The sequence below is a fragment of the Crocodylus porosus genome, unplaced genomic scaffold (genome assembly GCF_001723895.1).
Source record: "Crocodylus porosus isolate Cpor-Errol unplaced genomic scaffold, CroPor_comp1, whole genome shotgun sequence".
NCBI classification, from domain to species: domain Eukaryota; kingdom Metazoa; phylum Chordata; order Crocodylia; family Crocodylidae; genus Crocodylus; species Crocodylus porosus.
This window is the reverse complement of record NW_017728886.1, coordinates 81193506-81209896: the sequence shown is the minus strand read 5'-3', so window position 1 is coordinate 81209896 and position 16391 is coordinate 81193506. Positions and strand designations below refer to the sequence as shown.

General features: G+C 42.5%; 1 protein-coding gene across 1 annotated transcript in view; it reads left to right on the top strand.

Moving 5' to 3' along the window:
- The window catches only part of SUSD5 (sushi domain containing 5), a 78012-nt gene that overhangs the window by 692 nt on the left and 60929 nt on the right, over positions 1 to 16391 (top strand). The gene's annotated exons all lie outside the window — the stretch shown is intronic.

Sequence of the window (16391 nt, the reverse complement as noted above, 5' to 3'; positions counted from 1 at the left end):
TTTAGCCAGACCATGAAGAAGAAATAGGTGCAGATGGTTTTGAGAGAGGTTTCCCCTCCACACAGCCTTCCTCAACTTCCCCTGGACCCTGATTGGTAAAGGCAGGTACTTCCAAAATAGGAAGACAAAAGTTACAAGGCTTTCCCTTGCACTCACAATCTGTCTGGTCCCCCCCGCACACTTCAAGGCATGGTTCATCTGCACTTTGCTGCTCAGGGATTTCAAGGGAACATGAATTTGGCTGGAAGCGGCAGCCGCTGATTTCCCCGAAATGTTACTTTCTGCTCCCTGACAGTGATCCTGACTGGGCTACACACTTTCCTTTCCAGGAGCCTGTCCCCTTTTAATGATCAGACCTTAATTCATGATGATCAGGCTGCCTCAACAAGAGGCACGATTTATTTCATAAAACAGCAGGCTTTTTTTCCTGGGAGGACACTGCTGAATGGCCACATTTGTTTCACGTTTGCAGCGGAGCTACATTTATGCCTGATTTAAGTTTTTAAGCACACTAATCTCTGACCCATTGAAGTTTGCTAGAGTTGCCCTCAAGCATTGCTGGGTGAAAAGAATGTTTTCATTTTGTTCCCATAGTATTCTTTTTTTTGCTTTATAATAGTTGGGGGGAGGGCCTGGGGGTCATTAGTTTTAATTTATTTCAATTGATCATTGAAATAAGGGGGAGGGGGGACTGGCTAGCGTAATTTTAACTTGTGTATGTATCATTGACACAGCAGTACTCTCTTTTCTAAATTTGGGGACAATGCCGTTTCATTAAGAATGGAGAAGAATAAAGGTGTCAGATCATTTCAGTGTACCGCTGTATGGAAAACTGTAATTACAGTTTCAGTGAGCCATCCTCTTATGGCAAAACTGTTTTATGGGGAGGAAAAAATGACTTTCCTGTATGAATAAGAGGATTCTCCACTGGACTTAGAAAGAAGGGAGACAGAGAAAGACATTCCTCTTTTGCTTTATTAAGATTGCTTCACCTTAAGCATCAGTGTTGGCAGTGCAGGAACCCTGGGAAATTATTCTCTGTTTGCCTTGAATGAGTGGCTTCCCCTTTCTCTGAAAACTGACATCTTTGGAGAGAGAAAAGGAGAGGAAATGTAGCTAGTCTATATTTCAGTGACTGCTTTGAACTATTTTACATCAACCCATTTACATCAAACCATTTACATTGAACTATTTGACTTCTGTGAGTTAACAATACGTTTTAATTGGCATTTTGTCTTTTGTCAAATTCATTTTGCATATGATATATATGCAGTATCAAAAGCTAATTTTAAGAATTAAAGAGTTGATGATATAAAGTGCTGCATGCGTGAAGCGCCTTGTTATAAGGCTATTAAAATATAATTGTATTTAACCTCTAAATGTAATTCTGGAAAACTTGTTAATTTATTATTATGAGATTATTCAGTGTGTTTTTCCTCGTATTCTGATTTAAACTAACGCTTGTAATAGTGTGCTACCCACTGGTAAGCTTCTTGGTTTTATTTTACATTTATACAAGAGAAATTATATACATTTTAATTGATGTCACTATGAAGGTTTATGAAAAGCTTATGAAAGTTTATGCCACTATAAAACATGTTAATAGATCTGAGAGGATTAACAGGAATAATGGTTTGTTCTATAATGGATTCTAACCTGGCCCAAGCTGAAAATCATTTTCTTATTTGTGACAATTTTAGATGAGCATTTCATTTTTGTTTCATTGTAATGTCTGCAAAAGTCAGTGGTGAAATGTCATGGAACAGTTCTTCACAACAGACACATATATGAATGCATATGTTGTTGTTACTTTTAACGAAAAATAATGGCATGTTTCGCAAATTACTGAAGGGATTTAGAGTACACCTTGTAAAAACTTCATGGAACCTATGCTGGCTTCTATTATAAGCAAGCCTCAGAAACTGGTTAGAACATATTTCCCTAAGGAAGACTTTAGCTTTATTATCTCACACTCAAGTAGCGGTATAATGTAGACAATAAAACTGGAAGCTACAGAGGCCTGGTGGAGATGTAAAGCCTTAAGGCTTAATTGATCTCTTTTGACTAATACTTTACTACAGCACATATTGCTGTGGTGTAGCTAGAATTGTGGATGATGTAGGTAGGAGCAAAAATATAATATAACTAAGGTTTGCCCTGTGGCTGTCATAAAAAAGAATGTGTTTGCTAATGGTATCTGAACTGGGGTCAGACAGATAGAAGGTTCCCAGTGGGCCTGCCTTGCCTTTCACTTATATTGGTGTAAATCTGGAGCATTATATAACTCCATAACAGTCAGCAGCCGTATTCCAGAGTTAAACAAATGTAAGAAGAGAATCAAGTCTTAAAGCTCTACAATCTAACATTGTTTACCCATGACAGTCCCAGGTTTGCATGTGAAGGGAATGTCTGTTCTCATTTCTGTGCACAAGGATTTATATGGATAAGTCACATTAGTACAACTCCCTGCACACCGAAATAAACTTTAATCCTCAGTCTTGCAAGGGCAGAGATTTCAGTTATTCAGTTATATTACTATGCTCATGTCCAACCTCAATTTTATCTGTACAAATGCGGAGTAAGTGGAGTTACTTGGCATTTTCACTGAAACAAAGGAGAACAGAAAATAACCCTGAAAAAGCTGTATAACAATTGCATTTTTATTCCCTATTTTATCTTTCAGACTTCTGCCAAAATGTCTATGTGTTGCAATGCTAGTTTTCCAGTAGAGTTTTTGCTCTCACGAACAGAATGTTGATATAGTGCGATGGTAATTAATCAGTACAATTAATGTAATTTTGAAGTGAAAATACACTAGTCTTCTTGTGGAAAAACTTATAAAATGGCTGCAGCAAGAGGTTTTTAATATGCTAAATCAGAGGTTTTCAACCTTTTTTTAACAAGTGTAGCCCTTCTGCCTCAAAGTTTCAGCTCAGGTACCCCATTATATTTTTTTTCTTGTTTTTAAGGTGCAGGGAGTGGGGGAAACAGATTGAGGCCCCCATGGTGAGGGAGCAAGTGGGGCTGGAGCAGGGGCGGGCACTAGACAGCCAGGCCAGAGTGTAGGATGGAGCTGCAGGGAGCGGGAGACAGCTCCTGCGACTGCACGCACCTCAGCAGAGGCCTGGGGGGCACAAGCCTCCCAGGTCTGTGTGCAGGGTGGAGGGAGCTTATGTTGCAGGCTGGACTCTGCACCCCACTGCTTCTGCCCCAAGAGCTGCACGATGCCATGGGCCTGCTGCTGCTGGGCAGGCAGGGGACAGACACACACACACACATATACATACGCAGATGCAGACACACATGTGCAGATGCAGACATAGATGCACACACGTAAATGCAGACAGACATGTGCACACACACACGCGTGCAGATGCAGACATACATGCGTGCAGATGCAGATACACACACAGACACCCCCCTTCCCCAGCAGATAAGTGTGTGTAGAGGTAAGGGGTGGGGCAGGGGCCAAATTGAGAATGGCAGTGGTGGGGGGGTGCCCCTGTACTCACTCTCAGGAGCAGGGCTGGTGGGGGTGGGTGAGGGCAGTGGTGTCCCTCTGGGCTGCCCATGCACCACCCAGTTGGACAGATGAGGCGGGGAGCCTTACATGTGGCGGCCATCTCCGCCACCACCCCCACACCACTGCTGCCATGCCCTGCACTGCTTTCCCATGGCTGGTTGCATGTATGGCTCCACAGGCTGCTGATGGGCCTCATGCCTCATGCACTGCCTGTCAGCAGCCCATGGAGCCACACATGCAACCGGCTGTGGAAAAGTGGCTTTAGGTGCGGCGGCAGCCACCACTGCATGCAAGCTTTACCCCGGCCAGCTGGGCCATTCATGTGCAGTCTGCAGAGGAGCACCACTGTACTCAGCCCCTGGCCCTGCCCCTGGGAGCAGGCACAGAGAGCGAGCTGAGATGGGGGGCAGGGGGACACTGTGGTGTGCTGTGTGGGGTGGCAACACCCAGCATGCCCCTCCCCCACCTACTGGGAAGAAGCAAAGTGTGGGAATGTGCTGGGGGAGACCCCACCACCTCTCCCTGCGGTGCTCTCTATTGTTGCCCACCTGCCCAACCCCCTGCGGCCTTTCTAAGTATCCCCCCCATGCCCTCCCTACCAGTCGCCCCTGCTTGACAACCCCTGTGCTAAATGTTGGGTAATGTACAAAACTTCTTCATATAGATATAGTAACATAATAACTACATAGGTTGCAAGTGGAAGAAACCCCAGGAGTCCTGAACTGATAAAATTGGACACAATTAGACACAGTCTGTGCCACAAAGGCCTGACCCAAAACTGCATCTAAAAGCTTCCAAAATCAGGATGTTGGTGAGTTTCAAATATGGAAATTGGATTCATTTATAAATACAATACAGTGTACTGACACCACAATATTTGTTTGTATAACTTCCATTTATGTTGACACAACCACACTGGCACAGACACACAGTCACAAAGAGTAGCCTAGATGCCATCATTTCAAATGTGGGCTTTCTTCTTCATGGAGCAACCAATAAACAAAATAATGACACCACCAAGAGACAGGGGTGACTAGTGTCTCCTGAGTCTCGGGGGGGGGGGACAATTTGTGGGCAGGCCTGGGGGCATGCCAAAAGCCCCACATCTACTCCTATATTTCTTTGCCATGGCTTAGTGCCTCGCCCTCAACATCCCACCAGCCCACATGGAAAAAAACTGCCCCATCCTGAGCGGTGATGATTTGGGGGCCAATCTTGGGGGGGGGGCACATGCCCCCCCATGCCCTCCCTACCAGTCGCCTGTGCCAAGATATCAGAGGATTAGTGAAGTGTGATGTAAAATCACTGTATTTCAACTGATAAGGAAAGGTGGTAGGAAGCCTAGTCCTGTACTGAAAAAGGATGAAGAAAATTGTCACAGAAATAGCCTCCAGAATGCTCCTTCAAAGTTCCTGTTGCATTTATTCATTTAGATGCAAAATGGAATAACTAGAAGGATTCTTTTAAAATAATTTTTAAAAAATGTGGGACAGAATTTTTACATAAAAGGTGTTAAGCATACCTAAGAGACTTAAAGTGAATCTTCCTTTATCCTAATTATTTGTCTTTTGCTTATCTCTAAGCACTTGTGTATAAGCAGCAGGTGCAAGAAATTCGGGTTGTCATAAGTTTGTGCACTGCAAAAGTAACCAACCAACTAACCAACCAACTAAACAAGGCAGTAGTGATTCTGTAGCCCTAATTAAAGTGAAACTTGGGGTAAAATTCAGCATGTGTGATTAAAAACTGCAGAATATGTATTCCAATTTGATCTTGTTATGATGATGCAATATTTTAAGCAGTTTGAATTAAATAAGACATTATTCATTTTAGCCCCTCACAGAAATAAACTCAGCATTCATAAATAAGAAGCTGAGCTAGTAATTACCCAAAGCTTTTTCTGTAATTGTGCAGCTTAATTGAACCCTCCACCGTTGCTATTACAATCAAGGCCATTGTGTTAGGAGCCACAGAAAAAGCAATGAAATTACCTTTTAGCTACAGAATGAACCCTTTGCTTTCTCCTCAGTTTTGAGACTGTAGCATTAAAATAAAAAATAAGTCAAACCTGCCCCCCAAATGTACCTCTCCCTTCTCTAGATGTTCATCACATTTGGTTTGATGCGACTCATCAGGTTATATAACCTCAGTCTGCTAACATCATGTCATCAGATCAGTAGTGGAGCAGGCATTTTAAAGTGCTTTCACTCTACATTATGTGTTTGGGGACTTTTTTTTAAAGTTGTGTGCATATATATACTTTTAAATGCTTTCCTCAGGCCTGGTTTGTTGAAGCTAATGGAATGGTTTCTAATGACTTCAGTGGATTTTTGATCAGGCGCATAGTGCTGCCTTGCTGTACCTATCATTGCAGTAGAATAGATGAGCCAAATTTGCCATCCTGTTAGACATGGTATCCCTAGTGACTTAAAAGGGATTGCTGAGGTGTAGAAAAGGAACAGATTTTCATCTGTTATCATTTTCTAGAAAGCTTCTGTTTTTACCCTTACCCTAAAGATGTTTTTCTTCTATAAACCACAAGAAATTAAATGATAATCTGTTTTATTTAAACTAAAGTATGGAACAGATAATGTTCTGGTGATGTGTGAGGAACTACCTTCCACAAATAGATCTCCCCTCTTCTTCCATGGGACAAATGTGAAATGCTGCCCTGTCACCCAATAGCACTATTTTGGATGAGCTCTTAGAGGGAAGTGAGTGTTCTCTTTCTCCCCCTAATGTAGCCTCTTTCTTAAAATAGTGACAAACAATGCCCATCAGAGAGAAAGTTAAAGTTGATTTGATCATAGTCTATAATTGCCAGCGTAGGGAAGAAAACTGATAACAGAAAGCTCTTCAATCTAATAAAAAAGCTATAACAAGGCACATTAGCTGGAAATTTAAACTAGGACACCTGAAACTTGAAATAAGGTGCAGTGAGGGTAATTAACCATTGGAAAGGTTGACTAAGGAGCAAGATATATATTCTCCATTCCTTGTAGTCTTTGAATCAGTACTGGATGTCCTTCTAATTATGTTCCATAATTTAATCAGAAATTTCTGGACTGCATTACAAGTCACTAGTTGAAACAGTCTGTTTTGCAGAAGCTTTGGCAAGATGATTTTTTAGCTCATCTCTTAAAGCTGAGCCACTGCACCTTGCATTAAATGTTCATTGGCTAGGATTGATAGAGAACAGTAGGCACATCTACATGTGTATTAACACACTTTATTTAATGCACACTCAATCCAGTACCTCCTATGGGCACTTTTATATATGCTCTGGGGGGGTGGGGGAGTGGTTTAATTAGAATGGCTCCAAGAGCAGTCTTGGAGCTGCTCTATTAAAGCACCACAACATTTTGTGTCTTAGCATCCCTGTGCTTCAAAATGGTGGCAGGGGCACTTGAACTAACGCTTTTTTAATGAGCTTTAGTTCAAGTGCCTCCACCACCATTTTGAAGGCTCGCTAATACACGAACTATGGAGGCTTGCTGGAGCAAAGTAATTACCATGCTCCAGCAGACTCGAGTTTTCTCCAAACTGTTGTAATTACAACATGTCGGAGCAGCCCCACAGGATGTCTACAGGCACCCTCCATTGTGAAGTACTAGGAAAATGCGCATTAGGCTGTCTTTAATGTGTATTAACTGAAGAGCATGGTTTTTAAGTGATGCTTAGTATGTAGCAGGACATGTAGAGGCACAGGTGTGGCTTGCTAGGGCAACTGCTGGGGAGTCAGCTGACAGGAAGGGACAGGGCCTGGCACATATAAACCCCAGGAACGAGGCCAGAAGGGCAGTTCTTCACTAGCAGCCAAGGGAGAAGGAGTTCTGCCGGAGCAAGCAGAGTAGAGAAGCCTGACGGCATGAGCAGCTTCTGTTCGCGGATACGGGGTGGAGAATTCCCTGGTAGGGATTTGAATGATGGTTAGCCAGATGGCTTCGATTTTATGTTATAGCCCAGGGGCTTGAGTTTTCTGTTTGTAGTTTTATAACACCGGAGGACTGGGTGAGGCTATTAGGGGTTGGAGGAGGCCTCATAGGGGCTCCACAGTAGCATGGGGACCCCTGCGCCAGAGAGGGCATGGCATTTTGGGGTGCACTGGCCCCAGCCCCAGAGCAAGGGGGTAGTGAGAAGCCCCAGAGTGAGGGGGCAGCAAGAAGCCCCGGAGCGAGGAGGCAGTGAGAGGCCCCAGGGAGAGAGGGTAGTGAGAAGTCCCAGAAAGGGGGGGTGGCAGGAAGCCTCACCAAGGGGGAAGGGGAAGCAGAGCACCAGGAAGGCACAGGATGAGACAGGGCAGTGGAAACCCAGGAAAGTCAAGGAGAGGGCCAAATTACAGCAAGGTCCAGGTCAAAATCACGTCAGTACCATCTGCAAGGCTTGGGCTGCGGTGTAGGGGAGGAAAAGGAGCCACAGATAGCACCCCTTGGCACCAGGGCAAATGAAATGGGCAGCCTCCTGCTAATTGCATCTATTAATTAATCAATTAAGATCAAGTCATGGCAGGTGAGTAAGCAGGAGGTTGGCCCATAACAGGAGGAACACTGATAGAAAGACTCTAGTGGAGGTACTCCTGTCACAGCACATTAACTAAATAGCACCATTTTTTGTGATGCTTTAATGCACATTAAAATAGGCTAATGCTCATTAAAGCACATACATAGATGTGCCCAGTAGGCTAGAGTCAGTGCCACTGGGAAACAAAAATTCAGACCACAGCCCAGGGTCCCCTCCCTTCTAGGGTGGCAATCAACTCACTTAGTCACATACATCCTAGCTTGTTTTTTTCTTCTTGGCCCAATATGTCTCTTTGTCTCTTGGCTGCCCGGTGAACCAGCGTCAAGAGAAGGGCAGGAAAGAGGACTAGGTGATGCCTAACCTGTGGTCTTATAGTTAAACACTGTAGTAGGAGATGTAGATTTAAACTTCCTCTGGATGAGGTGGGTCTCCTACTTCTTGGGCAAGTGCACTGACCACTAGGCTGTTTTACTAAAACCTAGGAAGGCTCCCTCTTCCTTCAGTTCACCCCTGTTTGCCATGCTTTTTTATCAGCTACAGTATGGGGAGTTATGCTTTCCCAGGGACACGTGTATGGAACTTCCAGCCAGTTGCCTACTGCACATGTTCAATACCCGGATGGGTACTTGTGTGTTCATAGTACATGTGGGATAGGACCCTGACTGTATGCAAGTGCCAAAAATGCCAGTTATATGGTTGTATAACTGCAACTTGGAAATATAAAGGAAAATAGGATTCTTCTGGAAGAATCTCTGGATACAGTGGTGCATCTTCTATGTATCAGAAGGTATTAAGGGTAAGAGTGTCAAATTCACCCTGGGCTAGATTCAGACTGCAGGGCTTCTTCATGGGCAGTAGTGGCAGGATTACTGAGAATGGTGGTGGGGACAGCAGGACTGGCAGACAGGGTAGCAATGGAGGAAGTGGCTGGACTAGAAGCTGCAGGGCAAAGACTATGTCAGCGCAGGCCTTATTCTTCTCCTGATGGAGGTGGCCATGTCCACGGGGGCCCAGAGCCCTGGATTCTGCTGCAGGCCACAACTCCCCCACTTCTAGTAGTGGCCTGTGGGCCATATGTTTGACACCCTTGTACCAGAGTATCTTTTAGGTAAACTATCTGGGACAGAGACTGTCCTTACTTTTGTGCAGTACAGTGTTGAATGCACTGTGGATTCTAAATAATAAATAATATATTTTTCTTTTACCAAGAGATTATATAAACATAAAATAGTATAATCATATAAGTACTTTTAAAGCAGAGGCTAAAAGACTAGGAAAATGACTGTGAAAACTAATAGCTCATCTTTATATTTTAGAATGCACATTTCAACAGAAAATTAATCAGCAAAGACCATTTAAAAATATTTTTAAAATTTGTATGCATCCTGGAGCCTCTCCACTCCCCCTCTCCCCCCCCCCAATTATATTGTTTTGAGCATTAGGAAATAGAAAACAAAGAATCTGAAGCAGATAGTAACCATTTTCATTGTTATTATGGAATGTGTTGTGTCTTCTATAAAGAAAGAGAGGCATCACAAAAGTCTTAGGAATTTGATACCAAAAGAAGTTTTTAAGCACTGTGGAATTCTAAGATTTCAGACATAGAACCTCTTCTCTTAAAAAGATCCAAACCATATCTAATTGACTTCTTCTAACTACATAAAAGTACCTATAAAGAAGTATTAGTGGGCCTAGTCTTGCACTGCTTATTAAGTCAAGACTTTGTTTGGCTTCAAGTAGAAATCTGTCAGAGGATGTCAAAATTAAAACTATTGCTATTGATTAATGACAGGAAGATCAGGTTGTTTTCCTCCACTTCCTCCGCTTCCTTTGGATATCTTGGTTTCAGTTAGGACCTGAAAAGAAAATTTCAAAATAACTGCAAGACTTTTCCCAAGGTATTTTTGGATTTACCAGAATCAAGAAGTACATCAAGGCCAGGTGCAGACATTACATTTTTTCTGGCTTAGGTGTTTGGAAACCAGCCTATACCCATAACAAAACAGAAGTTTGGAGCATGTAGACCACTTTTGAAATGGTAAATCCTGGTCTAAGATAGACCTGGATTGAGGTAATATCAGACTTACTCAATCTAGGTTGAACCAAATGTCAGTGCCAGATCTGCTCATGAATCAAGGTAGGTCTCCATTCTCAAGTATCCCAGGGGACTTTGTGGGACCTCCTAACTCCCCTTGCAGGGAGCTGTGGCGGAGCTGCCCTGTCCCCAGACGTTCTGTCAGCAGCAGGCAGGACAGAGGCAGGGGGCAACAGGGCTCACAAGCTGCTGGGAGAGGCAGTGCCAGCGGCACATCTCATATTCCTGGCCGGGTTGGCGGGGCACAGAACATCCCTCTCCTGTTCTGAGTCCCAGCACCCTACGCTGGGCCAGCTCCAGGAAAGGCTCATAGGATTTCACCTCCCTCCATAACTCACAGTGCCAGAGCCAGTGCCGTGTGTGTGCTTGGCTGTCCTCAGCAATGTCTGGCTTGCTGGGAGATGTGCAGAACCCCCCTATCTTTCTGGCCTGGGCCAGCACAGGCGTCTGCCTGCCTTCCCGAGCAAATATGAGTTCCATTCAATAATGGTCCAATCTATGCTGCTTAGAGAAACTTGCATAGCTTGGATCAATTCTGCCTCAGGCCTTTTGATTGTCTGTACTTAGCCTAAGTGTCCTGAGAGAATCTGTTCTTCCATAAGTTCGAGTTCAGCAGGGGCATAACTAGGGATGGGTGGGTGGTGCATCAGCCCCTGGTGCTGATTTAGAAGGGGTATAAGAATGATGGCTACTGCTGTTACCACTGGTGGCCCAGTTGCTGCCACTGCCTTGGTCACCACTGCCACCCAGGATACAACAATTGCTTGTTACAACTTTGTAGCTCAATTTTTAGACCAAAGAGGTTTAAATAGGCTGCAGATAGGCAGGCAATATTTAGGAAGGGAATCTCTCTCCACCCTGGCCTCCATGGAAGCCCTGCTGTGGGTAGCATAATAAGGCAAAGATGGGAATGTGAGGAGGCATATTAAAGGTGAGAGGAAGATAGGGTATAGTAAGAAGAATTGTTGGCTGCTTTGACAGGAATCAGTTGGGATGCAAGTATAATTTATAGCAACTCTTGGCCCTGTTAATTTACATCAGGGCTTACTAGCAGTGTAAACCCACATTGGTTATTATTATTAATTTTTACAGTACCCTAAGGTACACTAGGTTCCTTTCAGAAACAAACAGAAATATCTGCCCACATCTCAGAGAGCTCCCCAAAGCTTTGCTTGTGCCTTCTATGCTGTGCCTCCTGAAAGTAAAGTATAGAAACTCAGCCAGAAGCTGTATATCTAACGTAGGCTGAACCTACATATTACTTGAGGTTAGCTCTTTGAAATGGTTAGTTCTAGCTGTCTTGCACCTCTCTGTCAAAATGCACAAAGATCTTTCCTCAGTGTCAAGATATGAGCCTTCAGTACAGTAAGGAAAACATTATAGTGTGCATGTGATTTTGCATCTAATGAAATTGAGTGGCTCATTAGCACTCACTGTAGAGTGAGTTCTGTGGGCCGGCAGTGCATTAACTTTATCATTTTGCTGTGTTTTCTCCACTAAAATCTAATCTGCAACATTTGGATTTACAGAACTTGCTGTTCTAGTCATGGGCCCCAGATGTGTAGCTGGAATGATTTTTATGTGCCTCTCCATTTCTTGCATGCCTTTCAGGCTGAACTAGGCTGTAAATCCTGGGTTGATCCAAAAATTTCCAAAGTAAAATCTTAAAGCAGTGATTTTCAACCAGTGTGAGCATCCTGGGGGTGCCACTAGATTGGGGGTAGGCAACCCCCAGCACAGATGCCAGAGTGTGGCAAGCAAAGGCATTATGCTTGCTATGTATGCCTTGGGCCAGATGATGGGGAAGGGGCCAGGGCTGCATTGCCATAACAAGGACTGGGCCCCTTTCAGCAACCCTGGCATCTGTCCTTGGCAAACCCGCATATTCCAAGTCGAGGTTGACGGGTTTTTTGGCACTCTGCCCAAAAATGTTGCTGACCCCTACACTAGATCCTTTGAAGGGAATATAAAGAGATAAACAAGGTGTGAAGTAAGCAGGTAAATTAAGCAGATAAATACAGGCTCGGACTTGCCCCGGCCTGGGTGTTTCTCCCTCCACACCTCCCCACGCCCCCATTGTCCAGACTCTCTGCAAGGTGGTAAGGACTGTAATAAGTCAAGTAGTTTTTGAAATTGGGTGTCACTCAATTCACGAAAGTTAGGAAAGGGTGCTGTAACTGTGTTAGGGTTAACCACTGTCTTAGAGTGAAATCCTGGCTTAAGTGAAGTTGATAACAAAATTCTCATTGTCCTCATCCATCCTAACACTTTGACCCAGGTCAAAATATTTTTATGTTGTGGATCTTTTAAAAATCAGTGTATACTTTACAATAAAAGGATGACCCTAAATTCTTACTGATATTAGTATAGCGGAGATCATGGGCTGAATCTTGCCCATTATGGCTTGATGACTCTATTTCGTAGTGCAGGTATAGGAACACAGCAGTGGAAAGGGACTCCTGGGACATGAATGTAGTCTACCATTTTTTTCAAAGCTGCCTAGGGAACTGGGTAGTGAATTTGTGCAAAATGAATGAGAATTCAGCATCCTAATCATCTTGAAATGTTCATTCATAGCTTTTTGTTTCTAAAAATAGGTTTGTCTCCATTCTATGCAGGATGCTGAGCTGTGGTGTCTGAAGATGGTTTTTACATGTCACCGGCTTACTGCACAGTAGCTTGGTGGTGCTTACTCCACAGTAGCTTGTTACTGTTGCACAGTAGCTCATTACTACTGCATTGTAGTATAACTGGGCATGAAACATGATGCAATGCTACTGCACAGTAGTAACAAGCTACTGTGCAGTAAGCATCACTAGGCAACCACTCTACTGTGTAGTAATCCCGGTTATTATGAAGTCATTTAGTACTTGGTTATGAAGTGCCCACTGTGTGTTTTAGCTACAACTTCTCTTCTATGCTATATTCAAAGCTAACTTGTCACTTCTAGCTCATTCTTCTATACCTTTTCCCACAGACATGTATATTAAGAATTTTAGCCATCACATTAAAAATCTCTATGCTTAAGTTCATTCTAATGATTATTGTTTTTATTCACATTGTTTTACCATCCCTGAAGAATAATAGTACTTGGGCTAATATGATGGCCCATGATGTTTGTAAATTAAAAAGGCAAGAACAATAGAGCAAATCCATTGTGAGTAAAATAATCTTTCCCATAGTAATAATAGGATCCTCTTCAGCTCTACTAGTTTGAGTAGAACTAAAGAACAAGCTTTCTTAAACTGTTGCTGTCTCTAAGGCCTTGTCTACATTAGTGTTTTTTGCACTGCTATAGGTACATAAATATAAATCCACAGTGTTGATGTACTAAGAAGTATAAAATAAGGATTGTATTAGTTATTTCCATTTTAATACCACATAGCTCCTTAGTTGTAATAATCTAGGTAGCTATGTGTACACAGTGTAGAAAATCATGTAGAAAAGTTCTTTAAACCAGCAGCCTAAAAACCAGTTGTTATTATCAGAACTTTATACACTAATGGTTCAGAATAGTTTAGTAATTCTATTGTAAGATGTGTTGTGTAGTACCTTGTCTGTCATTGTAAGATGTGGAATTCAAGATTAATATTGTAGTTCTGATTCATATAAAGGAACTTTCTTATTGGGCATGACATCATGTTTTATCTACTGTTTTCTAAAACAGTGCTCAGTAATGGAAATGATCTGGAACCACTGGAAATGCTAACTATATCTTGTTTTTTAAATACCAAGGAGTTAAATATTATTATTTTAAATAAGGAAGTCAACAAAACTTATGTTAATAATGGGGAAGATAGTCAATGTGCTTGAAAGCCATGGAAGAAATATATAGGTCAATTTGGTATACATTTCAGTTTTCATTCATACCCTTTCTAGCCTAAACTTTCCATTAAATAGGGCACAGTTCCTGCAACACAAGTGAGTCATTTCCAGGTTCCCTTAAAATCTGTATAACCACATATTTTGGAAGAGCCCCAAACCCTTCAGATAAAGCAAGTTATATTATATTTTAAAATAATTAGAACTTATCAATAAAGCTACACTAAAGAACATTAGATTTGCCCAAATTACCAGCAAATGAATAGCAGAAATTGAGAAAAATATTTCTTAGCTCAGTCTAGAAAATGAAAATTATTTTTCAGTCCTATAAAGCAACAATTGATATTGATTGATTTAAAAATTATGACAAGCTGCACTTCCACTGATTACATTTTGATGGAATTTGATCTTTTAGTAACTTAGTTTTCTTTTAAAGTCTTTTAAAAGATTATTAAAATGAGGAACTGACATTTAAGGGTCAAGTCAGATGTTCTTCAAGCTTGCCCTGCACAAGGCAGTTTGTTTGTTTCAGTCCTGCCTAGACTCATCTGAAGTGTGATGGCTTCATAGTTGGGGCAATTTTCTGTTACAAAGACATTGATTCAACAAGATACTGAATAGTAGCCCAATTTTAAGGACGTTATGAACTTGCATTTTCTTTTCTTTTCTTCCACATTTGCAAAACTTTCCTCTATGACCCAGACCTTACCCCTGCCATGCATATACTTATAACCACTGGGCTGCCCTAGAGCCATCCACTTCATCTGTGCCTTTTGGAAAGTACTCAGAAATTTCTGTCATGAAGAATGCAGTGGCTTGCTGGGGTTGCCACTGAACTGCTGTTTGAGGTTGAGTGAACCATATAATTTCATGTGCTGCTTTTCCCACTTCTTCCCTCTCTGTCTACTCAGTTATAAGGCCTTTAGGAGAGGGAATGCTTCTGACTGTGTAAGAACAGTGCTTACTATAATAGAGCTATAATATTCATTGCGGTCCCTGTGTGCTAGTTGGTAATAAGAATAAAAATAATGTATGGTCTGGGACAAGTTACCTGAAACATAACAAAACATTTCTCACTACAGGAACTGGGAATCTCTTGATGGGTTAAGGTCTTAGGTGCTGATGGCAAAAAGTTGTCAGGCAGAAGGCAGAGTGGATTTGCACCTTATAGACTAACTAAAGAAGATGGTCCCACATTTCTGGAAGCTATTCCCTACAGTGGTTTGCTAAACTCAAAATCTAATAAGCTTCAGGTTTATCCGCATGCTGAAACCAGAAGTACTTAATGATGGCAATGAGCCTTATAATAGACCTTAGATTTTCAACCAGGGTATTGTGAGATCCTTTTCAGGGTGCACAGGATACCACGTGCTATTACTACTGTTAGCTGTGGAAACACTTGCATGTGATTCACAAGATAATCCAGATATTTCAAATAGGAATCCAGAATCTCAAAAACCTTCTGACTAGTTGTGGTTTTTCTGAGTTCTTTGCAATAGAAGAATTGCTTCATTATCTATCTGTAGTCCAAAAAATGAGTGAAAGCTAAGAGCTGGCATTTTCTGAGCAGTACTTTGAGTTGGGTGAGGGGTCTTGAGTCTAAAAATGTTGAGAACCACTGGCATAGATCCTAAAATGGTTCACTGTAGGATTCCTGGTTTAGGCCCAGGTATTGTGTGGAAGGGGAATTTGCTATGCATTTCATCACTTGCTGCAGAACTGTGCTCCATAAACTATGCACTTGTTTTAACAGTTTCTAATCATAAAAGGTGATGAAGAAATCTTTCCAGACAAGAACCAAGTGTACTATCATACAGTGTTTTCTTTTCTGGATTGCAGACTCTCAGACTTATCAACTGTTTGGTGAGGTGCATCTTCATAATATTTCATAGATTTCATAGACATTTAGACTGGAAGGGACCCCGGAGGATCATCAAGTCCAGCCCCCCACCCCAGGGGCAGGAAGTCAGCAGGGATCATAGGATCCCAGCAAGATAAGCATCCAAATGTGTCTTGAAGGTGTTCAAGGTGGGTGCTTGAACCGCCTCTGGTGGCAGTCTGTTCCAACCCTTGGGGGCTCGGACAGTGAAGAAATTCTTCCTTGGTCCAGCCTGAATCGGTCGTGGCGGAGTTTGTGACTATTCAATCTTGTCATCCCTTGGGGCACTGTGGTGAACAGACGTTTCCCCAGATCCTGATGAGCACCCCTGATAAACTTACAGGTGGCTGCCAGATCACCCCTGAGCCTGCGCTTTTCCAGACTGAAGAGCTCCATTGCTCTCAGCCTCTCATCATAAGGTCTGTTTTCCTGACCTTTGATAATGTGACTCTCCTCTGCACCCTCTCAAGCTTCTCCACATCCTTTTTGAATTGTGGAGCCCAAAACTGGAGGCAGTACTTCAGCTGCGGCCTCACCAAGGCCAAGTACAA